General features: G+C 47.3%; 1 long non-coding RNA gene across 2 annotated transcripts in view; it reads right to left on the bottom strand.

Annotated features, from left to right (window-relative positions):
- Positions 1-14,586, bottom strand: part of LOC128854286 (uncharacterized) — a 204,635-nt gene extending 190,049 nt beyond the window's left edge. For both annotated transcript variants that reach the window (XR_008453296.1, XR_008453297.1), the window contains exon 1: positions 14,083-14,586. This is a non-coding gene — a long non-coding RNA (uncharacterized LOC128854286). The remainder of the gene's footprint in view (positions 1-14,082) is intronic.
- Positions 14,587-26,300: the final 11,714 nt, after the last annotated feature.

Here is a 26,300-nt window from a genome sequence, read left to right as displayed (position 1 = left end):
CAACACCACACGGGGCTGGGATGCCACATCCAACACCACATGGGGCTGGGATGCCACATCCAACACCATATGGGGCTGGGATGCCACATCCAACACCACATGGGGCTGGGATGCTACGTCCAACACCACACGGGGCTGAGATGCCACGTTCAACACCATGTGGGGCTGGAATGCCACGTCCAACACCACGTGGAGCTGGGATGCCATGTCCAACACCACACGGGGCTGAGATGCCACATAGGGCTGGGATGCCACATCCACACTACATGTGGGGCTGGGATGCTACATCCAACACCATAAGGGGCTGGGACACCATGTCCAATGCCACCCAGGGCTGAGATGCCACATCCAACACGATGTGGGGCTGTAGGGCTGCATCCAAGCTACACGCAGAGCTGGGATGCCACATCCACCACTGGCAGCTCTTCACGTGGTGGATGCAGCACCCACAGGATGCCAACAATGGCCTTGACTCAGAAAAACGTTTAAGAACATGATGAAGTACAGCATTATCCAGGATGGCAATTAAACACAAGCTAACAGGCAAGCACATGCTTAAATGCTGTACTGGATGGCAGTGCTTTCGGAAATCAGGGCCTCTTCCAAGGAAGGTGCAGTTGCTGGGCGGATTAACACCGACTTGTTTGTACCACTGTGGTTTGCTTATGTGTGAACAAACCAGGGAGAAAGGAAAACTGGAAACCTCGCACCTCGACTGCCTGCATCAAGCAGCTGGGCTCCTTGCTACTGCCCCATATATTCTGAATTATTCTTCACATCCCATAATGGCTGGTGCAGAACTGAACACCCCTTGTCACATACTCAGACCATCAACATTTGTTCCCAGGTTCAGGGACCTGCCTGGCAGAATGAAGGCCCCCAGCAAAGCACAGAGAGGACGTGGGAGCTGCCAGGACGGTGGGGTGATGCACACCAAGCACCACACTCTATATTAAACCTATTTAATTCTCCCTTTAGCAGAGTTTGGTCATTCTTCCCCTCTCTGTGAACAGCAATGGAACAAGCAGATTCTATCTGTTTTCTCTCCAGGATGCAGCAACAGGAAAGGTCCAAGCCCTGTGTCCAGCAGACCCCTCTGCCCAACCTCATTCCACCTGCATCCCAGATTGTTACAGGTTGCTCTGCAACTGGTGCCTGCGTCTCAGACCTGGCAACTGTGCGAGGGGACTGGAAACACAGTAGAGGGGAAAAAAAAAAGCTCTTTCCCTTTCTTTTCTATTATTATTGGCTTTAGGAAATGTTTTCTCTCCTATTTCTGTCAATAAGACAGGATACAGTTTCAAGAGCAAGAAGCTGCTATAGGGGCAACTGCATCAGCTCCTTTAGCTTTGCTTTGAGCCTACAGCCAGAGGTACCCAGAGCTGAGACTGCTCTGGAGTTTGCAGCAAATCGAGGGGGAAAAAAAGTAAAAACGGCTAAACTGGGTAAAAACAAAAAGTCATTGCACCGAGTTGTCACTAGCAAGGAAGCAGGCGCTGCGTGGGCTTCCACAGGCGAGAAGAGATGCACCAGTCCAGCTCCAGCATCAGCGCTGGCACCAGCTCAGCTCTGCAGAAAAGGAGAAAGCCCAACGGAGACCAGCACACCTCATCTCATCCGAGCAGAGAGGGGCACAGAGATCGTAGTTGCAAAGATCCCCGACTTTACATGACTCCTGCAGAACCAAACCCAGCCCTCAACACCGGAGTACAGAGAGGGGAAGGCAGTCCAAAAGGCAAAATCAGATTTATCAGGCTGCTCTGCTCCCTGCCCCAGTTCGGCTGTGGTTTCCCCAGCTGCAATGTGTTTACGTTTCTAGCAAACTTAATCCCGAACTCCTCGGGTCAGATATTCTAAGAAAGGAAAGGAACTTTATTAATCATGTACTAGAGAGCTGCACCCACAGAGAGAGGCTCAAGGAGCCAGGCTTGGGATGAGATCGCCAGCACTGAAGTTTCCAGCACTGAAATCTCCAGCCCTCCAGGGATTTCTGGATGTATTTTATGTTGTTTTCTGACAATCTGCTTTTTTTAAAAAAATAGGTGTTTTGTAAAACCCTCCTTTTTTCCACCCAATATTCTCAGAGATACTAAGGTAGCATTCAGGCATCTTGCTCGAGTATGAAAGATACTATCTGCAAGAGAATTCAGAGCTTGGCAGGCTGAAAGAAAGCAATTCACCTTCAAGCAAGCCCTCACCTACTACTTCTATGAATAATAACTACATTAATTTTTAAGTGAATAAAATGCAGGAGACCAGAAGTTATTAGCAGCTGCGCTGTGAATACCCTGTGTTAGCGATCTAACACTCGAGCCTGAAAAACAGCCATTGCTAAAAATGAAACCAAAACTTTTCGTTACTTTTCTAAAGTTCTTGCAAGTTAAAACAGTTCTCAGACATGAAAGTACTCCAATATCGTCTCCTCGCAATGTCAGAGATCCATGTGCATCTGTTTTGCCGATCTGTAGGACAGATTGAAAAGCAGATATTGCACATGGCAGAGCCCGTGAGGACAATGAATGGAGATCCCAGGTTTGCTCCCTGCTAGTCTTCACTACGAACTGTCACACTTTCATCTCCAATTTACTTGGGTTCATTCCAACACTGCATTCTATACAGCAACTGAGAAGAGAGCTTCAGGTTAACATTATTTCATGTGCATAGCTACAAACTCCCTTTGTCACAGTGCTCCCAATAAGTATAATTCATAGAATAACAGAATCACTAGGCTGGAGAAGACCTTTGAGATGGTTGAGGCCAACCCTCCCTGTCCATTAAAACAACATATCCCTGAGCACCTCATCCACTCATCTTTTAAACCCCTTCAGGGGTGGTGACCCCACTACCTCTCTGGGCAGACTCTGTCAGTGCCTGAGAACCCTTTTGGTGAGGATATTTTCCCTGGTGTCCAATCTGAACCTGCCCCTGTGCAACCTGAGGCCATTTCTTCTCATCCTATTACCTGTCACTGGGGAGAAGAGCCCAGCACCCACTTCACTACAACCTCATTTCAGAGAGCTGTAGACAAATAAAATTCAATTCCACATGGCCAAAGCAGCAAGGGTGCAAGTGAGACTGAAGCAACATCACAGCACAAGATGCCGAAAGGCTGGTTTGCTGCCCCAGGAACCACAATCACAGAGAAACAGACACTCCTCAGCTCTACAAATTGCATCCAAGAGTTCAGTAGGAGGAAAGTGCGTTGGCTCTTTTCCTTAGCTATGAAGTCTGAGCAGAAAATTTCACTGACAACGTCTTCTTACTGCCGTAGTGTTATTGTCGGCATATCTCCTAAAAGAAATATTCCTGAGGCTGCTGCTCCTTCAGCTTTCAGCGAAGCTGCATTCTAAGCGAAAGCGAGGAACTGAGCCTTTCAGGGCTGGCTGGTGTGGAAGTAAAACTCCATCTAATTCAAATGAGGAAACAATAAAATCTCCTAGCTCTGAGCCTGCACCTCTTGTGATTTTTCCTTGCAAAATGAAGGAAGAATCCAACCTTACAATAATATCATGAGGAACACAGAATATGTAACAGTCTGGATTGAAAGAGACCTTAAAACCCAAGCAGTTCCACTCCCCTGCCACGGGCAGGGACACCTCCCACTGGATCAGGTTCCTCAAACCCCCATTCAACCTGGCCTTGAACACCTCCAGGGATGGGGCATCCGTGACTTCTCTGGCCAACCTGGGCCAGTGCAAATGTGGGGAGGTGGATACCGAAGAGAAGGGAAGAAGCAGAGAATGTCCAACTTAATCAAAGTCACAGTCTGCACTCATTCCTCCGTTTACGCACATTTGTAAAGAGGTTTAATTAAGCTACCACATCTTAAGATGTGATTTTCCAAGCTATATAAGCAATTTATAAGAATCCAGACTGCAAAGGGCAACTTAGGCGCTCATGGTTCTTTGAAAATCCTCAACTGTTGTAACAGGTTTCATTTTCCCCTGCAAATTAGAAGCCTATTTAGCCAAAATAACCCTGGGCCATGTGCAGGAGTTAAGAGATGATCATGACCTTAGTACGAGGGCAGAGTTAAGGTTACTGATTCAGACTTTACTGCTGTGTTCACATGTCGAACAGTCAAATATCCAAAGTGTAAGATAGAGAAAATCAGGGCATCTTCCAGTACACTGGGCAGAGTCACCCAGTGGTGACCAATGTCCCTGTGAATTCAATCAAATAAGCAACCAAATCTGAGACTGGCCAAATTCTTTCACTAAAGCTTTAGATCTGTTTAAGGTATTTAAGATAATCTAAGTCCTTATATTGGCACAAGCTGTTTAAAATGATCTAAGGCTTTAGACTGGATTAAGCTGCTTATGCAGCTTTAAGGTTTTAAAAAGGTTTAGACTGCTAAAAAACATACCCCAAAAAACAGTGGGGTTGTGCATTGGGAGCTGGTTGTACCATGGCATGGGTTTTTATCATGGTGCAAATGCAGAAACAGGTGCATAGGAGGAAAACGTTTCATTTGCAGCACCAAGAGGCAAAGTCAGTCAATATCGAGCCAACAAACACTGAGTTTATGGATGATTTCTATTGGCATAAGTTTGAGAGGAGCAGCACACCCTACTTAAAGCACCAAGAACTCTCTGTCTTCTTTAAAAACAGAAGAAAAAAGGTATCATAGAAAATTACACAAAAACTTAATGCAATGATTCCACCCTGTTAAGAAAAAGCAGACAATGTGCCAGTATACAAACACTACAAATGCAGATTTCCCCTCCTCCTTTCTACTACTTTTATTTCTAACTTTATATCACCAAATACAGAATCCTTCACCACGCTTTTCTTCAGATTAAATCCATCTGCAACCCACAGGAGTCTCTGGGGATATGAGATCATCCGGTAGGAGCAGGGAAGGGAATGTCCCCCTGCACTCGGAGCTGGTGAGGCTGCACATGGAATCTTGGGTTCAGTTTTGGGCCCCTCAGTACAAGAAGGACAGAGAGGAAGGGGAGCGTGTCTGGAAAAAAGGAATGGAGCTGGGAATAAGTCTGGAGCCCAGGGGCTGTGGGACCTGAGGCTGTTTCGCCTGGAGAAGAGAAGGCTGAGGGGAGACCTCGATGCTCTTGTAGACCCCAGAAAGGAGGTTGTGCTGAGATGGGTGCTGGGCTCTTCTCCCAAGTGACAAGTGATGGGATGAGAGGAAATGGCCTCAAGTTGCGCCAGGGGAGGGGTTAGATTGGGCATTAGGAAAAATTTTTTTACTGACAGAGTGGTGAAGCCCCGGCAGAGGCTGTGCAGGGCAGTGGGGGAGTCTCTATTCCTGGAGGGGTTCAAAAGACATGTGCCTGTGGCACTTTGGGACAGGGTTTAGTAGGCACGGCTGTGACAAGCTGACTGTTGGATTGGATGAGCTTAGAGGTCTTTTCCAGCATCAATGATTCTGTGATTCTATGAAAGCCAAGGTGCCCATGGGATGCTGGGACAGTTCCATAACAAGAGCCCATTACCACACTTCCCCTGAGCAATACTTCTGTATTGCAGCGATGCTGGAGCACACAATAGCCAGGAAGGCTCTTCCAGGAGGCCAGGACAGGCTCCACCTTCATCTGTATCTTTGCAGCAGAAACTATTCCCACCCAAATGAATATTTTGCAAGGCTCAAGCCCCACTCTTTAAGTTCATGACCCATATCACTGAGGTGCAGAGCTCTTACCTGCAAGGAGCACTTATTTTCTTCCATCGTCCCTGAGAATTCCAGCTGGGCTCAAAAAATCCCAGAAGTCCCCAATGTTCACTTCTTCACAAGTTGCATGCTCTGGGTCTTTCTCCAGCCCTGCACCTTGGGCTCTCCAATTGCAATCCTACCAAGACTTTTACCTAACCCTAGTTATGCAATGTCATCCTCTCTCAGGACACTGAAAGGCTGCTGGGGTAAAGTCTGCCCAGACGCTGGGGTAAAGTCTGCCCAGACCCTGGGCTCAGCCCCAGACTCTGGGTTCACTCCGAGACCTTAGGCTCAGCCCCAGACCAGACTTTAGGCTCAGCCCCAGACCCTGAGCTCAGCCCCAGATCAGACCTTAAGCTCAGCCCTAGACCCTGGGCTCAGCCTCAAACCAAAGCTTTGGCCTCACCAAGCCTATGAGATGAGGAACCCAGAGTAAAGCTCAGCTCCGACTCCTGGAGCTCAGAGCTCAACTGCAAGGACAAAGCCACCACCCATCCCATGGGGAGCTTATATTTCCTTTCCGAAACACCGTCTGGAAAATCTGGGCCACTCTCCTGCTTGAGGGCACACCTTTTATAAACAGTTGCAAAAACACATCTCATCTTAGCCAGTTGATGTCTACAGTTTCCCCTCCTGCCCTACAGAGGGAATGGTCCCATCCCTCCATGCCACCTAGATGCAGAAAATGCAGTTACACTGGGACAAAGAGCCCTTTTTGTAGCCACTTGCGCACAGGCGCTGTGGTACACAGCCACCCTCTGCTCTCATTTACACAAACATAAAGGCAGAGCATCTGGCCATGTGTCAAAAGTCTTTAATTACATGATCGAGCTTATCTTAAATATCTATTTATTGAAAGTTGTAAATAACACAAGATTGCATTCTATCTGATAAGCATCACGCAGACAAAGGGAAGTTACGATTACATATTCAACCAAACGCTTACTTATTCCATCTTTTGATTGCTTAACTTCACAGCCTTTATGTGATATTGATGTTGGCGTCCTCCCTCTCCCCACACCTTTGCAGTTTGCTCTTGAGAACCAAGTTCATTTTATGGTTATTCAGTCGTCGAGGACTAAACAATTTTTCATCCCAATATGCATTTTTAACTCGGGGCTTTGCTTCTTGAGCCAGCCTCAGTCCCTGAGTAGCTTTTGCAATGGCAAACATTGAGCAAAATCCAAATGACTGGGAAAAAACATATAAATGCTGACAGAAACAGCAGCAGAAGCAACAGAAACCTGCTCTCTACAGTTAACTAAGAAAACTGGCCTCATAGTTTTTAAGTTTACCCAACCTCTTCCTCTGTAAGGAACAACAGGCTGCTCAGGGATGGGTTCCTGCCTCAAAAGCGTACACAGCACCACATAACAAAGTGCAGAATGACTATGGATGCAGACTAATTGCAGCTGCCTTCGAGTTGTCCCTATCTGAGGAATCTGATATGATTTGCACAGCCTTCATAGGTGATAAAATCACCCTGGGAGACAGCGGTGGGAAGCACAAGGCAGCAACAGAACCGATGAGCTGGTTTACCAGGAGAGAACATGAGAACATACCCCTACATCGCACCTCCAAATCGCAACAGCAAAGGCATACAAATCACAGAGCTTTTGTATGGCTTTATCATAACTTGTAACACTCCTGCATTCGTTAACAAGTTAAATTGTGGTGCTGAATTAGATGTCCTGGACATTTAGCTACTTCCCTAGTGTTCACCATGTAAGTTTTCCAGCACACTTTTGAGTTCTGGTGTTATTTACATTATCAATCCCTGCCCAGTTAACAAAGGGCTGTGGAAATCGAATCATGGAAATGCAGATTGTATAAAACAAGAGGTGAAAGGTGCACGGATTTCTTCCCCATGAACACAGCCCAGCCGCCTTCTCTGTGGCCTGTGGTCGGCCGAGCACACTGCCCGTTGCAGACGGCCCAAGTTCACTGTTGTCGCACAATACACCAAAAGGAATCTCCTTTCTGATTTTACCACCTCCTCTGTATGATGGAGCACCCTGAAATCTCCATCAAGACCAGGTTCCATAAAGGTGGAACCTAGACAAACAGCAAGATGACCTTCCTGCTCAACAGCAAACCAGCTAGGCCCGCACCACACAAACCCCCCCTGGCATTTGCTGAAGAGTCAACAAGGAACTAAGGCCAAGAAACAAAACTTTAGCCTTACAGGATGATACATTCCTGTAAAAGCAAAACCAAGGAGTCATTCTTGCCTTAACTGCCTGCGGTTCAGGGAAACACAAGAGACCTTGGGTAACATCAACCCAGCCATCAATGGTTTTAAGCTTTTTTAAGTTTCAGGGTTTATTAGTGATGGTCTTCAGCTGCAAGAGAGGAGATTGAGATGAGATCTTAGGAAGCAATGTTTTGCTCTGAGGGTGGGGAGGCCCTGGCCCAGGTTGCCCAGAGCAGTGGTGGCTGCCCCATCCCTGGAGGGGTTCAAGGCCAGGTTGGATGGGGCTTGGAGCCCCCGATCCAGTGGGAGGTGTCCCTGCCCACAGCAGGAGGTTGAACAGGGTGGGCTTTGAGATGCCTTCCAATCCAAACCAATCTGTGACTCTATGATCAACTATGCCCTGGCACTGGGAGAGCGAGTACATGTGTCTCACTTCACAGACATACGAGTGTGCAGAGGATGGAGGAAAATTAATACTTTTTGTGACTTAGGAGAAAAACTTTCCACAGGACTTTTGCTTCCAGGTTACTATAGCTTCACAAAGGAAAAATAAATCCTATTGATGCTTAATCCACAGAGTAATTGAGGAGTTCAATAATGTATTTTCTGTCCCAGCTGAAAAGCATGTCTTTCACTCACACTATAAACTAAGCTAGGTATATATTAAGCACTCTAAAAAGCAACTCACTTGGCTGTAACAGCAATATCTTCCATTCGTTACCTTATTTATTTATTTTAAGTCTGTGGTTCATGCTCTGCTGACTCTGCCCCCATGCACCTTGCAGCCCGTGAGCCGTACACACTAGCACACTTTCTCATTGCTGTTGAAGCTGGCCCGGGTTCAACGTTCACCCCCTGTAGTGGGTGGTCTGACCCCCAGAGACACCTCCCTCCTCTTGGCATGGCACCACGTCTTGTTTGGAGACACGAAGCCACTCTAAATATTTCCCTTCAATCTGCCAGGACTGCACAGTACAAGTCCTTCACTTGCCAGGTAGTAGATTTTTTTTCACTGAATAAAATTACTGTCTGATACATTAATCTAAGTTATCATCAAATGCCACTATCGGTAAGGTAGAAGCTTGCTGGAGAAGTCCCTGTCGCACAGGGCCATCTGGAGAATTCATTTCTAGCAACAGATTCACTGCAGCAAAGAGTTTTCAGGCAAAACCTGGCCAAACTGCTTTTGAACAGCCATTAAAAACAAAACAATTTGTTTGGCTCAGCAGTTTTCACTCTCCCATAAAATTCACTACGATGCCAGGAGCACATTAAAAACAAAAAAGAACCCCAAAGACCCCAAAACTGAAAACATGCATTAAAAGCACACAAAAAATGGGGTCAATGGTAACACAACATACAGGATTGCAACCCAAATCATTCTATGATTCTATGACTGTGACAATCAACACAGAATCTGGTAAAGGTGATAAGAACAGGGGTGAGGGATGATAAATTTGTTGTCATGGAGTAAAATACAGCAGCAAAGGGGAGTCAGCTGGTGAGGACTAGAAATGTCTTTGAAATACAGATGACGTAGGACGGATGAGAGGGACCAGGTTGGGGCAGGATGGGATTATGCTTGCACAGCTGAGCCTGTCCCAGGAGTCTGTTCTAATGCACGTGAGCCATTATCTACAAGACCATATGAGCTCCAATTTTAAATGTTATTTCAAACATACTAGATCTTTTGATTTCAAATCCATCATTGAGCAGTAACACCCACCAGGATATAGAAAATGTGCTTAAACTCTAAGTGCAACTAAAAAAAGAGAGTTAGAAGGCTTGTTTGTAGCAGAGGTGTATTTTGAAGGACTCTGAGATCATCCCTGACATCATCACGAGTGGCGCTCGCATTTCTCACTCACACTTTGACCAAATGACAAATTCTGCAGTGACTTATTTTCAACAAATCACTTGTTACATCAGGGTTTACTCATTTGTTTTTTTCTGGCAGCCCCCAAACTTGGGCCACGAGTCAGCAGCAGCCCTGGGCCCTTCCTCCAGAGATGCAGGAGATGGTCCAGCCACCTGCGGTTGTCCCTCCACCGGATTTTATTGACCAAGCTCTTTTCAAAGATGCCCACATCAAGAGCTGCCAGTGTGACGACATGGCGCATTGGAGGGGAAGCAAACAAGAGATAATCTCTCCAATGCACTAAAACACCTGGGCTCTTTGAAGGGCAGACAACCCATCTGAAGGTCTTGCATCCCATGGGATTCCTACACAGGGAGCTTGCAAGCAGCCCCGGAGCAGTAGGAATGCGGGATCCTCTTCTCCCAGCTGCAGGGAGAGGCAGAACAGCCAGGACAACTAGGGTCAGGGTCATTCTGGGTTACAACAAACTCATCCAGACCAACCCCAGGCTGGGACCAGCAGCTGGGCTCCTATTTCTGCAGCTCCCCCTCCCTCTGCTCCTGAGGGAGGTCAGCAGCATCCCACTTCCCTCAGCCACAATGGCTTTCACACGTGGCCCCCTGAGAGCCAAAGCGGGCCACGCTGCACACAACGTGCCTCGTTAAATTATTCAAGTCATTGGTAACAGCTCCTGGTCACAGTGTACACCTCCAAACAGCCCAGAGCTCACCACAGCATCCACACCCCTGGAGCTGGGATTGCTCCCGCATCTCACAGCAAGGATCATCTGTGCAACAAAACACGTCTAGGACAGGGGTTACCTGTATGGTGAAACACATTTCACCATCCATTTCCCTACAGCACCGACGTTTGCCCAGCAAAAAGTCATCTAACCCACAAACCAGCGAGCGCTGCTCTGTGCGGTTAGAGCTTAGAGTCAAAAACTTATTACTTGTATTTTCAGTCTGCCAGGGACTCACACTGATCCTGGCCAAACGGCTCCTCCTCCCTCCTCCCCATTTCCCACACAGCAGAAAAAGACGCAGAAAGGTTAAAGGTGAACCAAAAAGGCCGTGCCACTTTCCCCACCACCACCTCAGTCAACCACCGAGATTAGTACTGAGTGAATCCGTGGTTTACATAGTCGCTACGTTTCCATTCCCAGCATAAAAGTTTCTGAACTCTTTAAAGAACTAAATGAAGATATTTGGGCTACAAAATTCTGACAGTAAGCTTAGTAACATGGTCAAACATGGGTGAGTAACAACCAGCTTACATATATTTGTGAAGATCCTCTTCAGAAAACGACTTGCACCTTTAAGCAGTCAAATAAATGACAGTGCTGGGATGTTCTATCCCTTGGAGAATCCACACCAACCCAGCATTATACACCCACCTTAACTGAGATAGCGGCAGATATTTAGCTTTACCTGGAGAAAGAAGACATTTTTTTTGCCCCAAACAAGTCTAGATGGTTCGCACTCCTACCAGCGCAAGGCAGAAAGACTCACTCCCAGATGGTCAAATTAACAATGATGGGTTTAGGTCAGTGTTATGTTCCTGCTCTCCTGGCACCAAGCCCTTCCTCACCAGCTTCTCAACATGAACAGAGATAGCTGAGACTTCTGGTCACTGCTGGAGCAGCCCAGGTCCAGGTGGAAATCCAGAGTTAAAGTGCACCCAAGAAGGAGGCCTTTAAAGCATTCTGAACCTGGGCTCCTCCAGGGCTCCAGAAAATTTCTTGGCCCATCCACAACTACCTCAAATTTCCCAGCAAATATCCCCACATACATTACTCAGCGGGACAGGCCAGCCACAATGTTTACCACAAGGAGCCAAGACGCTAGAGAGCCATTTGAAAGCCATGACCTTGCACATAATGTACATTTATAGGAGTTTTACAACTATTGCAAGCAAAATAACCAAGAGCATCCTTCACAAGCACAATGCCATCAGATAACCTGGGCTTTGTTGCCTTGCAGAACAACAGTTTCATTTCCTTTTCTGTGATGAAAGGTTAAAAGTCAGGCTAATGATACCAACTCGCACCAGTCTCAAGGTATTACAGAGGCTTCATAAAAGAGCAACTCCTGGAAGGACTCGGATGCCACCACCTCTGCAGAGGAGCACACTGGCTCTGGAACTGCACGGGATAAAATCTGCTGTCTCCTGCTTAAGAAACTGGGAGGAGGAGCTGAGCTGGGCCATATATTAAGGGTTCCACGGCCCCAGAGGCAGCAGAACAGAAGCCCATGCCCTGTACAGGAGACAATTTGATAGGAAAAACACCACTTTCCCATCCTTGCCCTCCTTAGTTACCACCTGCTTGGGCTTTCTTGGGAGGTTTCTCATCCAAACCGTTTCCCATCAACCTGAGCGGAGGGAAAGCTCAGGACTGGAGATGAGCAGAAAGCTCCCACATGGCAGAGCTTTGCAGAAATCCCTCTGAGCATGCAGGCTGCCCGAAAGGAGGAAGAAATACTGACCAACCTCCCAGCGTTTTGTTGCAGCTGGGAGGATTTGCAATCTCCAAAAGGAGAAAAAAAATACAGTAGCACTGGTCATGCACATTTGTTGGCAGAGAGTGAAAACCAGAGAGAAAGTCCTGTCTCTGCAGGACCACGAAGCCCTGACGTGAGCCAAGCGTCGCTGCCTCGGCACGAGGGACTGCAAGATGTGTGGAAGCATTTTCTTTGCATCTCAAAGCACAAGGCAGGGGTCAGCAGTACCCAACAGCACTCAGATCTGCCACGGCTGGGATGCAAAGCTCTCACAGCTCCGCACCCAGCCAAAAGTGCTTAGAGTCGTCGTATCCTGCTGCTGCTGCAAAAGCTGATATCTTAACCATATTCTCCTGCATGCAACCCATAATAAACTCCTAATTAAAAATTATCTGCTTTTGGAAAGGGCACATAGACCAGACTGCATATTCAGTTTTGATTACTTTTTATCTGGCAGGTTAGATATTCACAAGTTCTCTTTCTAGGAAGCCTTGAAGGCTTGTTTATATAAAATAAGTCTTTTATTTCATGTGCTTCCCACCCTCGGCTTGCACAATTAATTGGGGTAAACTTTTTGCAGATCCTTTCCTTAACAGTCAGGCAAAAAAAGCTACAGATAATCTTGCACATGTACAGAGAAAAGAAATATATTGCTCAAAGACACTTAAACACACCAAGATATAAATGCAAACTTCCAGACAAAGGGCTAATTTCTGCCCTGAGAGATTCATAGGGCTGAAGGAGCTGAATGATCCCAAGCGAGGGCTGGATTTGGCCTTTGGAGAGGCCACTGCAGTCCCTGCTGCAAGCCCAGGCTCGCAGCTATGGGAACACAGCAGATAAACGCGGAGCCGGAGAGCGGTGGCCAGGTAACGCCTGGGGCTGCCAAACGGCCGCTGCGGATGCCTCCACCTGCCTCTGCCACAGCAGCCCGCCAGCACGGGGAAAACTCCAGCTCCCAGCAAAGGACAAACATCTGAGGATAAGAGCCCAGCGCTGCCAAATTGCCAGCCCCAAGCACGTGCAAACAGAATTAGGCAGGGTGGAAAAAGAAAAGCCAGTACCCAGGCTTTGCGCAGGCAAAGGGGATTCAGCCCCAGGAAGGGCTCAAGCTGTTAAAACGGGGGGGGGGGTGTCAGAATATTATGTTTTAATATGTTTGCAAATGCTGTACCACCAGGTACCAGCTGCTTCTACTCCGCAGGGAGCATAAATGCAGGATGGGAAGCAGAGCAGGGCCTCGGCACAAGCACCCACTTCACCCCAGGAGGATGAGGCTCCCCACGGAGCAACATGTCCATTTTTCCACCGAGGCAGTGACTGGGATGCCCGTGCCGCTCTGCACGCCTGTGTCCCTCTCCCACGGCACCAGCACACGCGGCGTTCGCCTCCCACCGCCCTCAGCAAGAAAAAAAAAATATAATAATCATTATCTATGCACATTGGGCGAAAATGAAATCGCTGTCAAGCGACGATGAATTCATGCGACAGCCAGGGCTTAATTAAGCAGGAGCAAGCAGCGAAGTAGGAGCGAGTGCGGCGGGGACAGGGTTACAGGCTGGCTGCAAGCTGATTGACACCACTAAGGTTACCTCGGGCTTGGGGAGCTCGCCCATCGCGCCATGCACGCAGCCAGCGCGGCCACCCAGGGAATACACACACACACACACACGTATATATATGTGCACACTCAGTGTGCAGCGGACAAGCATTTCGGTAGCAACCTGACACCTTTCGGGAGGCAAAATGGAATCTCACCGTCCGGTTGTGCACCAGCAGCAAGGGAGGTGGGGAGAAAAATATACGGCTTGCGAAAATGCACAGGGAGAACAAAAAAAACCCCAGAGATGCCTACCTTTGCTGGGTGCTGGCAGGAGATCCCGGAGCGTTTGGGGTCGGTGGCTGTTCCCTTCTTTATGAAATGTTCGGCTCAGCCGGTGCTATTTGCATTCTTTCATTAGCACCTGTTTCGAGTAAGGAAGGAGAAAGCTCATGACGAGATCAGCTTCCTTTCAAAATGAATTATTAAATGAAAAAAAAAATAGAGACGCACGCTGCCAAATAATAATAATGCTAATAAAACCAACAAAAAAATAAACCACATGTATATTAAAGCCCAAAGTAGGCAGTTTAATAATGGGAGATCTTGCAGGTTGTGAGCATGCTCCAGCCGGAACAAATCCTTCCTCTGTTATTCCTCGGAATAAAAATAAACCACGAGCAAGAAACCCAAACGGAAGCTTCCTCCTCGAATCCCTGCTGCCGAAAAATATGTAATAAATTCAGCCTGAAGACGCAGCCTCTAATCAGCAGCTGTTTGCTGGATCCCAAGCCAGCCAAAGCCTCTCTTGTCTTTTCCCACTATGAGTCTAGGCCTTTTTGAAAAGGGTTTTAACCTTTTAAAGATACAGTGCACCAATTATCACTTCGGGAGGACTGTCACTCACAGCGCAAAGGAATTAATAAAGCGGCAGCAGCGGCTCAGTCGGAGCAGGGGGAGGTGGGGTTTGCACTGGTAGCTTTTCTTTGGGAATATTACTACATGATTTGGGGGGTTTTAAGAGGATTCCCCCCCCAGCTTTAGAAGAAGAATAATAAATGGAAAACTTGCCACTCAGCTCTTGCATAAATGCACAGTCATTATAAAACGGAGCAGCTGCTGGATGCGATTCAGAGAGCTGGGTGGCCGCTCCTTATCAGGGTTAAATTTGTGGCAACTGAATTTTAGGGATTAACGATTTCCATCCCAGGCGGTGGCGTGAGAGGGTTAATGACATGCAGAGAGGAGCTCTGTCAAGTGCTTCCCATCAAACTAAGGATCAGGCTGCAAAGTTTGAACCTGGCAGCGCTGGCACAGCTAGAAAGCATTCTTCCAGGAGTGGGATTTGGGGTTTTTAGCAAACCCAACCACAGCCCCCAAAAAAGCACAGCCCTCCACTACCAAGTGCCACAAAGTACTGTATGTGGCACAGCTCCCGGTGGGCAACCGGGAGCCAACTGAGCCAACGGGGGTCAGGGGTGTTGGGTCTCCTTGGAGCTGTGGGGTCCCCCCAGAGCTGAGGGCCCCCAAAACCTGGCACCCACAGCAGCGTTCCTGGCAGCCTCACATCCTTCCTGGTGCCACCAGCGCCTGGCCCACCTGGGTGGCAACGGCATCCTCTTGGTGAAGGAGCAAGGAGCCAGGTGCCACCCCTGGGGTGCTGCAGCTCCGCACCCAGCCCTCCTCTCTGGCCAGTGCTCCCCGCAGCCCCTGGTATGCAAACCATCAGGAGCAAGCAGTCCTCCCACTCTCTTCCCCGCTTCTCCTCCTCCTCCTCTTCAGCAGAAAATCATCATATTTCATGTGTCGCTGCTCCAGCCTCGCCAATTGGCTGGGCACTCGCAGGCGGAAATGTCAGGAGCAGCCCAGCATCGGTGCCCGCCCGCGGCCACCCATTCCCAACGGATCCCCGCTGCTTGCAAACCACAGCCCGGGGCAGGGGGCACAGTGCTGGCCAGCAAAACAGGAGAGAAAAGGGATTTTGGTGTTCAGGATGGGGGTTAACGGCACTTTGGCTCAGCCCCGGAGGAATGCAGACTGCCATCAACTTGACCTTGACCTGCACGGTTGTGTTGAGCTGCCAGCAAGAAGCATTTTCTGGATGACGGAGACCCAGCCGCGCTAACCGAGCCCTGCACCAGCTCCACGGGTGCAGCTCGAGTCGCACGGCAGGTACTGTAGCTGCTCGGAGGGATGATGCCTGGCAATCAGACGCTTTCTTTTTTTCACTCATTTTCAAAGTCAGTGCATTTCACAGAATCATAGAATGCTTTGGGTTGGAAGGGACCTTAAAGATCACCCAGGTCCAAGCCCCCTGCCGCTTCTTTACAGCTTGCCCCCTGCTTCCATACCTCTTGAACACGATGTACTAGCATGTTTGTTTATCAGCTGGAGAAGCTGGGATTTGGAAACACAAAGCTACCCAGTGTGGAGCAACCAGCTCCACAGGAAGCTGGTTGCTCCACAACCAAACAGCTTGAAGCAAACAGCTTCAAGCAGGAAGACGGCCCAAGATTTCTCATAATCTGATCACTTTCCTTTGCAAAGCAGAGGAATAAAATCCAAAATTCTTCTTGGGAAATGGAGCAATGGAATAGCAGAATGGAATAATGCTGATGCAAACTGTCATTGACCTCCCCTGCAAACACATCACCCAGAAATGAAAGGTGAACAGATCCAGTGACACTGAAAAATGTTCTCCCAAGGAGCAGCTGAGCCACGCGCATTCCTGTTGGGCTCCGTAGAACAACGGGAGTGTGAGGAGCAGGGGAAATCCGACAGCCAAATGGTAACTCTTATTTCGTTGCTGCTGCTTACACAAGGATAAAAAAATTGCATTGTCATAAAAAATAAAGAGGATTTGAGAGCAGCATTTATGGCACAAATCAGCTTACAAAACCCACAGTTCTCAACTGATTGCAAAAAACCTCAGTAGTAAATGGACAAAATATTGGATGGAAGAGTAATAAGCTCCAAAGCTTCCTTATCTGGGTATCCAAAGAGCAGCCTGCAGCCCAAATCACATCAGCAAGTGGAATCAGCTCCGGGCAGTCCTGCAAGGGAAGCTTGGCACTCACCATTTCCACCATCTACTCTACCTCCTTGTGTCAAGACAAGTGCTTTGGCACAGCAGAAACTCATCACCACTGTGTGTCACTGTAGGCATTAGAACAAGTGCAGTAAGAGAGAAGAAAGAGAGATAATCAGGCTGTTAAACAAAAAAAACCTCAGTCTCAGGCCAGAGCAAACAGGACACACTTCTTCATGCTGGTCTTCCACTTCCAGATTTCAAGAGGAAGCCACACAACAAGATGTTGCATCACCTACACTAGCCTGGACTTCACATGACAGATTACCAAATCTGCCATGGTCAGTCAGCTAGATGCCATGCAGGTCCATGCATGAGAACCTTGGCCAATTAATGGAGTTATAGAAATGATGTCAACATGTTTCCACTATGCTCCTACCAACATCACCACCCAGATCTCCACGTGCCACTTCGCTCTAGCACGCAGACTTTGAGAAGTGTCTTGTCTTCATAGGCCTCACTTTCCAAACCAGCAAGTCACATACAAAACCAGCTGTGCCAAGAACGCATGGTAGAGTTTACTGTAGTCTGCCAAGCTGACATCAGAACTCCTACATGACTGGCAGCAAAACCAGCACAACCATTGCCTCATAACACGGTGCTGGGCAGGCAGCGCTTGAAAGTCTTGTGCAAGCAGGAGCACATAGTCCAACTCCCAAGGAAAACACCGTGCTGCCCAGAATGAAATCCTGTTTGAGCAGGAGACTCTCTTTGAGAAAACATACAATCAGCTTAGAACTTGCCTCTGGTGGCTATCTACCTCCAGAGCTCAGCATGAGCCTCATCACCAGCCTGCATTTACCTGGCTTCAGCTCCTGATGTGGGGAAATTGTCACTCCTGACTGAGCAAAGCCAGAGTCTTGGTTTCATTCCCCATGATGCTTCAATGAGAAGACTCAGAATGAGCAGGAGTTGGAAGAAACGACCTGCTACCAGTTTTGATCTCCATTTTTGCTCTTGTAGACTACTACCACACTACCTTGATCTACATAACAGGCTCAAACAACTCTGCTTCAAGGCGTACTCTTCATTTACTGTCATTCAAGATTTCACCTGACCCCACACAACTCTTACAGATCCTTCTAGAGAAACCCATGCCAGAAGGTGGCACAATAGTTACAGCAAGACCACCACCACCTGATTTACCCCCAGAAACAGAAATAAATATAATCACTTTGCAACCAGTTAGCTAACTACGTTTCAATTCTTTTCATGTGTGCCATGCTGAAGTTGCATCACCCCTTCTTACGGAGAACAGCAAGCATGCAGCATCCATGCACACGTTTTGTACCAATTACCTTGGCATTCTGACCCTTTTTTCTAGTAGCAAAACAAATTCAGCTTTCCTAGAGGTTCAAAAATTGTTATGAATCAACATTAACCACATGGAGAACTCCTTGAATAGCAATGGAAAGACCTGCATTACAAATCACCCACATCTTCATGTGCTGAGCAGCAGAGCAGGGCCTGAACACTCAATGGGTGCATTAGTTCACCACTCCCCACGCAGTGAACCACACCCTCATTAGAGGTGACACAGTCCACCAAAGCTGACCTAATAAGTTCTGGAAGGCTTATTAGTGGTGTTCCACACCGGAGCTGGTCTTGCTGTGAGGTAGCATGACTGCAAAACCATCCTGCTGTGTGGTCATGGAGGGAAGCTGGTTGCAGTCAGTGAAAAACAGGGGCAGGATTCGTAGGATGGGCCAAACAAATGAGACAAAGCAATTAGTTTTCTACTTTTTTTAGGAGGTATATCATAGAATACTATTGGTTGGAAGAGACCCCAAAGCCCGTCCAGTTCCACCCCTGCCATGGGCAGGGACACCTCCCACTGGCTCAGGGGCTCCAAGCCCCATCCAACCTGGCCTGTAACCCCTTCAGGGATGGGGCAGCCACCACTGCTCTGGGCAACCTGGGCCAGGGCCTCCCCACCCTCACAGCAAAATATGTCTTCAAAAGGCCTCATCTAAACCTCTCTCTTTCTATTCATAAAAGCTCGTGGTGATAGGACAAGGGGGAATGGGTACAAACTGGAGAAGGACAGATTTAGGCTTGATATAAGGAAGAACTTCTTCACGATGAGTGGTGAGACACTGGCACAGGTTGCCAAGGGAAGTTGTGGCTGCCCCATCCCTGGAGGTGTTCAAGGCCAGGTTGGATGGGCCTTGGGCAGCCTGAGCCAGTGGGATGTATCTGCCCACGGCAGGGGGGTTGGAACTAGATGATCTTTAAGGTCCTTTCCAACCCTAACGATTCTATGATTCTTTCTGCTTAAAACCACCCCCCCTCTTCCTATCCCTGCCCTCCCTGATCAAGAGCCTCTCCCCAGCTTTCTGTGCTGCTCGCGCACCAGCCACTGGCTGGAGTTTAGAGACTGAAGACATCACCGCACAGCTCATTCGTCTATCTTATTCTCCCATGAAAATGACCTCAAAAAGAATAATAGAGCGCAAAACGTGCTTCAAAACTATTTGACACTGCCTGGTGAATACTTTTCTCTTGACAAAGCTCTCCTACTTAACCCTAAGTGAGCAGGTGAGGAAGAACAGAGGTGCAGGGACCAGCTTAAAGCTTCTCCAAACCCCTGGGAACATTTGCCGAAGGCAGGCGGCCCCTTTCCCCCAGGCACTGAGACGCATGCCTCCGGAATGCTGTGTACATACTGTGCACAGTACAGCGCACATTGCTCAGCAGGATGAGTCTAAGCTCCTTACGTGGGAATTCATGGTTCTGACATTTAATGGGCATTCTCCTGGGAAAAATGACAGAGAGGCATGGGAGACTCCATAGTTGTTGCCTTTTTCTCTTAAACTACCTGTCAAGCCTCCTCAACCAGAAGCAGAAGGTTGTATTTCCTTTTAATTTCTTCACTACTGCTCTTGGGATCAAAAAGGCAAGGTATGGGGCGGTTGTTCTGGTTTTCTTCTTGCTGTTTTTAATAAGTAACAAATCAGAGAATTTTTTGTTTGGAAAAGACCTTTGAGATTGAGTCTAACCATTCCTGTCCACTACTAAAAGATCACAGAATCATAAAATTACAGAACGGTTTTGGTTGGAAGGGACCTTAAAGATCATCCAGTTCCAACCCCCCTGCCATGGGCAGGGACATCCCACTGGCTCAGGCTGCCCAAGGCCCACCAACCTGGCCTGGAACACCTCCAGGGACGGGGCAGCCACAACCTCCCCTGGCAACCTGTGCCAGTGTCTCACCACTCTCATGGTAAAGAAATTCTTCCTAATGTCCAGTCTAAGATATTCCTGAGCTCCTCATCTACCCATCTTTTAACATCTCCAGGGATAGTGACTGCTGGGCAGCCTCTTCCAATGCCTGTTAACTGTTTCAGTGAAGAAATTTTTCATAATATCCAATATAAGCCTCCCCGGCGCAACCTTGAGGCCATAAAAAAATGCGAAGGCAAAGCATGGCTCTGGTTTCAAGCCTTCTGCAGCCACTGCCTTCCTGGGACCTAATGCAGCAAAGCAAATCGCATTCCTGGTGCCACTACATAATACATTGTGTTTGGATTACATACTGTGGTTTAGGAAGATGTAGAAGATAACAGCACATGCGGGGAGAAGGGATGAGTTGTAACCAGGGGAACAGACCACAGGGCTGAGAGTGCTGTCAGAGCCCCCAGTGTCTGTGCCTTAACCCAGTGGCTGGATTATCATCCAGCTTCTCTCAGCACCCACATTGCTCACTGCCACTCGGGGCTTTTGCACAGCAGTGGAGTGGGGAGTAGGATGGTAAAGATAAGATGTTGATGAGTGCCTGATTGCTCTTCACAGCTGGGGTTTTATCTTGGGGAGCTGCTGCCTCCTGCATCGCCCAGCAGCGTGGTCCCAGGCTGGGCAGTGCCATGAGCTGCCCGACTCTTGAAACTTATTCTAAAAACCAAAACCTAATACAACAACAGAAAGATAGTACAAGAGTGTGTGGACAAGGGGTTTATGGAGTTTGCACGAGGGTGGGAGCCTTCCCCATCACTAACCTCACAGCCAGTCCTAACATGTGCCCCAGGGGTTGCCAGGAGCTCTGAAAGGAGCTGCATGAAATACTTGTGTGCAAGACGCTGCACAAAAGAACTTCACCCAATCTGGTGCATTTTGGTTGAAAGAGGCACTGTCTAGTAAGAGGAAATGAGTATCACTGAGCAAACCTGAATGCATTCATTACCAACCTCTCAATTTTTAGTAGAGATGTTTGTCTTGGGTTTTGTTTTTTTTCCATTCCTCCTACTCCTCCAGTTCTCTGCTACGGCAAACTGTATCTGCTGAGAGTACCCACATGTTTGCCTGGATTCTCATTCCACCACCTGTCCTCATTTTTGGATACATATCTCTAAGCTTGTCTGTACACCCAGAGTGAACACATATTAACTATGACTGCTCGAAGAACAACAAACATCTGCAAATATTTGGATAATTTCTAGCGTGTTCCATGATCAGAAGTTACCATCCAATACCAAATGATGGGTGAATCCCAAACGATTCAAGCTTCAGATTGGAAAACTAGTTGATATTCAGGGGAGTTTTTCCTGTCAACTTTGTACCGAGCTCACAACCTCACGTTTTTCAGATCAGACACATTTTTGCCCAATTAACTAAGCAACTGGTACAAAAAAAATACAATCTGTCACCATGTTATAAAGAAAACCAATGCACAGAAAAGACAGCCATAAAAGCTTGTGAGTGAGTAGTCTTGTTTTCATGTTTTTGTTTCGGTCACTAAACAGCAATACCTTGCACCTTAGCATCTATCACCCAAAGTGACATTCAGGGACACAGGCATTAACTCCCTGTCAGTCTCCATGAGGCTGCTGCCAGCAGAGCCCTGCAGTATTGATTCCTCGCCTCCGTTGTCTCACCACTGACTGCGATGCTTCTCAGGGCAAGTTATGGGGCTCTTTAGCACTCTTGCACTGGAGGTTTTGATGATCTCAACTGCCAGGAGTAGAGGGATGAGAGGAATCAGCTTCTTCAGAAGAAATGGTTTGTCTAGATATGACACTAAAGCAAAATTTGAAGTTTGATGAATCCCATCATGATTCCACCTCCATTCTAGCATGAATCCTATTAGATGAGAGCTATAAAAGTAGCTAAGCAGTAGGATGGGCTTTGCTTACTATTGGGGAGGGGTTCCTCTCCTTTTATTTAAATCATTCCTTGTCCTGGTCAAATAAGAGAGCATTATTTAATTCCTCTACAGCACATATGCATTGTGTGTTATCCCTCTACACGGATCCACATTAACCCAACCACAGACAATAACCTCATCCCATTCAGCACAGGAAGCATCATAATCTGCCATGCATTAAAGGTCTAAAAAAACCCTGCCTAATGTTAGAAGAGTCTCAAGCTGTTAAGCTACTACTTAACTGCGCTAATTCACCATGAAGGCTCTCCCATGGCACAGCTAGAGTTGTTTTCACTTTCTAATAATGGACACGTGATTTCGGCCTTTAATGAGTTCCCGAAAAAAAACTGAACCAAAAGGCAAAATCCAAGAGGTTGGTCTGCCCAGGGAGGAAAAAAAATCATAATTAAAATAGTGAATGGACAAAAGAATAAAACTAACTCCAGGGATGATTATAAAACCGTTTAGGTGGAATAGCAAGTGTATTGCTTTCCTGACCCAAAGGGGGTTTAAGCAGCCGGCCTTGCAGTCCATACCCAGGGCTCTACATCACTCTCCCTCCTTCCTGCCCTGCACTGTCAGGAATACTGGGCCCTCATCTTGGATTCAACACAGTGATGATTAAAAAGAAGTATCAACAGAGTCATTCACAAGGGTAGCGCTTTCCCCTGTGAACATCAGAATACACTGCAGATGTTAATGACACCTCATTGTCACAGAACCATTTATTCAGAAACATACAAGCAGAGGGATGGAGAGAGTGAACAGTGAGGAGAGTCAGACAGGCTGAGAGAGTTGGGGTTGTTCAGCCTGGAGAAGAGAAGGCTCCAAGAGGACTTCACAGCGACCTTCCAGTACCTGAAGGGAGCTACAAGAAAGTTGGGAGGGACATTTCACAAAGGCTTAGAGTCATAGGACTAGGGGCAATGGCTATAAATTGGAGAGGAGAAAATTTAGACTAGACATAAGGAGGAATTTCTTCATAATGAGGGTGGTGAGGCACTGGCACAGGTTGCCCAGGGAAGCTGTGGATGCCCCATTCCTGGAGGTGTTCAGGGCCTTGGGCAGCCTGATTCAGCAGGAGGTGTCTAGGCCTATGGCAGGGGGGGTGTAATTAGATAATCTTTAAGGTCCCTTCCAACCCAAACCATTCTATGATTTTGAGTCAGCCCGGAAAGAGTCTACAGGTTCTGACTAAGAACTCTCTGCTATAAGCACTGAGCTAGACAGCCCACAGCCCCAGCGTCCCAGCTGCATCTTGAGTTACCACTGAACCCAAAAAGCCTTCACCAAGATAGATCTAGATTTAAGAATTCTGAAAAAGCCTAGTCTTTAAATAGTTAGTTTCAGGTTTATTTGTTTTAAATCCCAGGTGAGTGTGTTCATCCTCCCTTGCTGCACTGGAGCAAGAGCCAGCACTCAGACCTGCAAGCTGTGCAGCATTAGCACTCCCGTCCTCCTGCCAAGCTCAGCCTCCCACCCTGTGCCCCTGCATGGAAACGCCTCGCCAAGCAGCAAAACCCTAGGGAAACTCATTTAGAGAAGAAAAAGAGACACAGGCACTACCTAAACTATTCTGTGGATATGGACGCAAATTCTGCCCTGCCTCAGAAGTAAAAAGATTTCTGACAGAGCAGCAAAGATGAGCTTCCTTACACATTGGGTTTGAGAAACTGGAGTACAGCACATTTCTCCACACCTTGCCCAGAGTAGGGCTGTGCTGCCATCTCAGGGTTGCAATAACTCAGAAGGATGAACACTGGCAATGATCAGATCCTGGCCTCATGGAGACGTCTGTATCCATGTGCAACCATGAGGAAGGGTGGTTGGAGAATTCAGAGTCCTCTGGTAGCCCCAAAGTGAGTTTGAGGATCAAGACAGCCCAAGCTGTGGGTCTAAGTTCCATCCTAAGGATGGTCCTTGGCTCACGCTTTCCTCTGAACCCAGCCCAGGCTTGGCTTGCAGGAGAGACCTTGTCTGGACCAAACCACACAAGGGACAATTCAGCAGCACAGACGTTTGGATGCCTGTAGCAGGTCCACAGCCCAGCACTGGTAGCAGCACAACCACTGGACCCCTTGTAGGGCTACAAAGATGATCCAAGGGCTGGAGCACCTCCCACACAAGGACAGGCTGAGAGATTTGGGGTTGTTCAGCCTGGAGAAGAGAAGGCTCCGAGGACCTCAGAGCAGCTTCCAGTACCTGAAGGGGCTACAAGAAATCTGAGGAGGGACTGTTCACAAAGGCTTATAGTGATAGGATGAGTGGCAATGGGTATAAACTGGAGAGGGGCAGATTTAGACTAGACATAAGGAAGAATTTCTTCCTTACAAGGGTGATGAGGCACTGGCACAGGTTGCCCAGGGAGGTTGTGGCTGCTCCATCCCTGGAGGTGTTCAAGGCCAGATTGGATGGGCCTTGGGCAGCCTGATCCAGTGGGGTGTCCCTGTCCATGGCAGGGGGGGTGGAACTAGATGATCTTTAATGTCACTTACAACCCAAACTGTTGTATGATTCTCATCCATGACCCACTGAAGAATCACAAGGTTTGCATCTGCCCTAAGCTAACTCACCTCGATGCTCAACAGGACAACACTCCGCACTCTGATTTTGGAACTTGTCCATGTTAAAGTTTTTTACTTAAATACTTCAACACATTTAATTCATTGCACTGTTTTCTAAACAGAAAAATAAGTGCTAAGAACATTTGTGAATTTTTAGATTAAAACCTGCCGCAGGATTGCATTTCAAATTGGACTTAAGGAAAGAAAATTACATTTTGGCCAAAGGCCAAGTTCTCAATTTCTAATTAACCTAATCAAACTTTTCCATAGCCCAATCCTTGATAATTTATATAACCAATTTCACTGAAAAGGACGTTAGAGTGAGCCCTGCACCAAATCAGACAGAAATAACTAGAGAGTTCAAAGGATTTGTTCTCATTAACCCTAGAGAAAATGAGTTCAGCACCGAGCTGAATGGCAGTAGCATGTAGGAGCTCAAAAAATATCTTTTGCAAGGTTGAATAAACACTGGGTTGGTAGATTTTACCAGAGATGGACAGGTAATATTGTTCATTCACATTAAAAATCTATGTTTTTTACACAAGTACCAAGAAGTGACCAGCATACAAGAGAATTCAAGCGTGTAAGAACTTGTATCAATTATTAGACCAGCTAAGCTGTCTGGAACAGAAATAAATTGACCAGCATGCCTAAAACCTTGCTTATTTTTTATCAGTCTGACCAGCTGGTCCACTGGAAGATCCAGTCCTTATGAATTCCTTTAATACCTTTAGACTAGCATGGCAATTACAAAATACGTCACTAATATATACAAGGAATCCACGTTCAGGCTTTCAGAAAGCCTGTTATTACTGACTTTATCAGGAGGATAAACGTCTTATTTCCAGCTAAAAAGCCAGGCTGCCTGAAGAAGCAGTCACTGGGAAGAAATTAATGAAAACATCTTTTGCAGAAACAATTAAATCAAATCTAAATAACTGAAGATCATCACACTCAAGGGAAATGGCATATGCCAACCTGCCTCGGTCCCAGAGGGCTGGAGCAGGATAAATGGGCTGCCCTGTCTTGGAGAGGTCATCTGCTGCTCGTCCAGCTCCCAAACAATAACCTGGGGCATCGCCTTGATCAGGTTTTGTGGCAGATTTTGCTCTGCTGCATGATCTGCCCGCCAAAATCTCTGTCCAGTCTTTTTATTGTTTTACTACAGAATATTCTGCTTTCATTTTGGGTTTCTCTGTCTTCCAGCCTCCCCCTTTTTCCCCTCGTTTCTTTGCCAAGTGGATAATCCTTACTACCACCTTGCCCAGGCGTGCTGATAGCTGCAAAACCACCAAGTCCTGAATGACGTGATGGAGAGAGGCTCAGCACCCAAGAGGTGTTGGGGGGCACAGCAGCAAGAGCAGGAAATTAGAGATTAGCTGACAGCTAAGGAGAGCGATGCACCTAAGGAACGACGCTGTTCTGATGACCCTCAGCAGCTACTGCTGAAGCTTTAGTTCTGCACAGGAATGGGAGCGTTATTTACAGCATCAGCTACCTGCACTCTGATGCATTTACGTGTTTCACTACATAAATATATTCAGTATATATTGAACATAACTACTCGCCATACTGCTGTGAATCACTTTTGATGGTCTAAGCAGGAGTTTTGCTTGCATTAGCTACAAGGACAGGGCTCTGGAAAGAGAGACTGATGTGCACCAAAGGGTGAAGGTAACCAACAGGAAGCAAAAAAGCAGTATTCAGTGTTAAAAATATATCCCGGAAGATATATTTAACT

Source organism: Cuculus canorus, chromosome 22, assembly GCF_017976375.1.
Source record: "Cuculus canorus isolate bCucCan1 chromosome 22, bCucCan1.pri, whole genome shotgun sequence".
NCBI classification, from domain to species: domain Eukaryota; kingdom Metazoa; phylum Chordata; class Aves; order Cuculiformes; family Cuculidae; genus Cuculus; species Cuculus canorus.
Note: the sequence above shows the minus strand (reverse complement) of the source record. Positions and strands in the feature narration are given on the sequence as shown.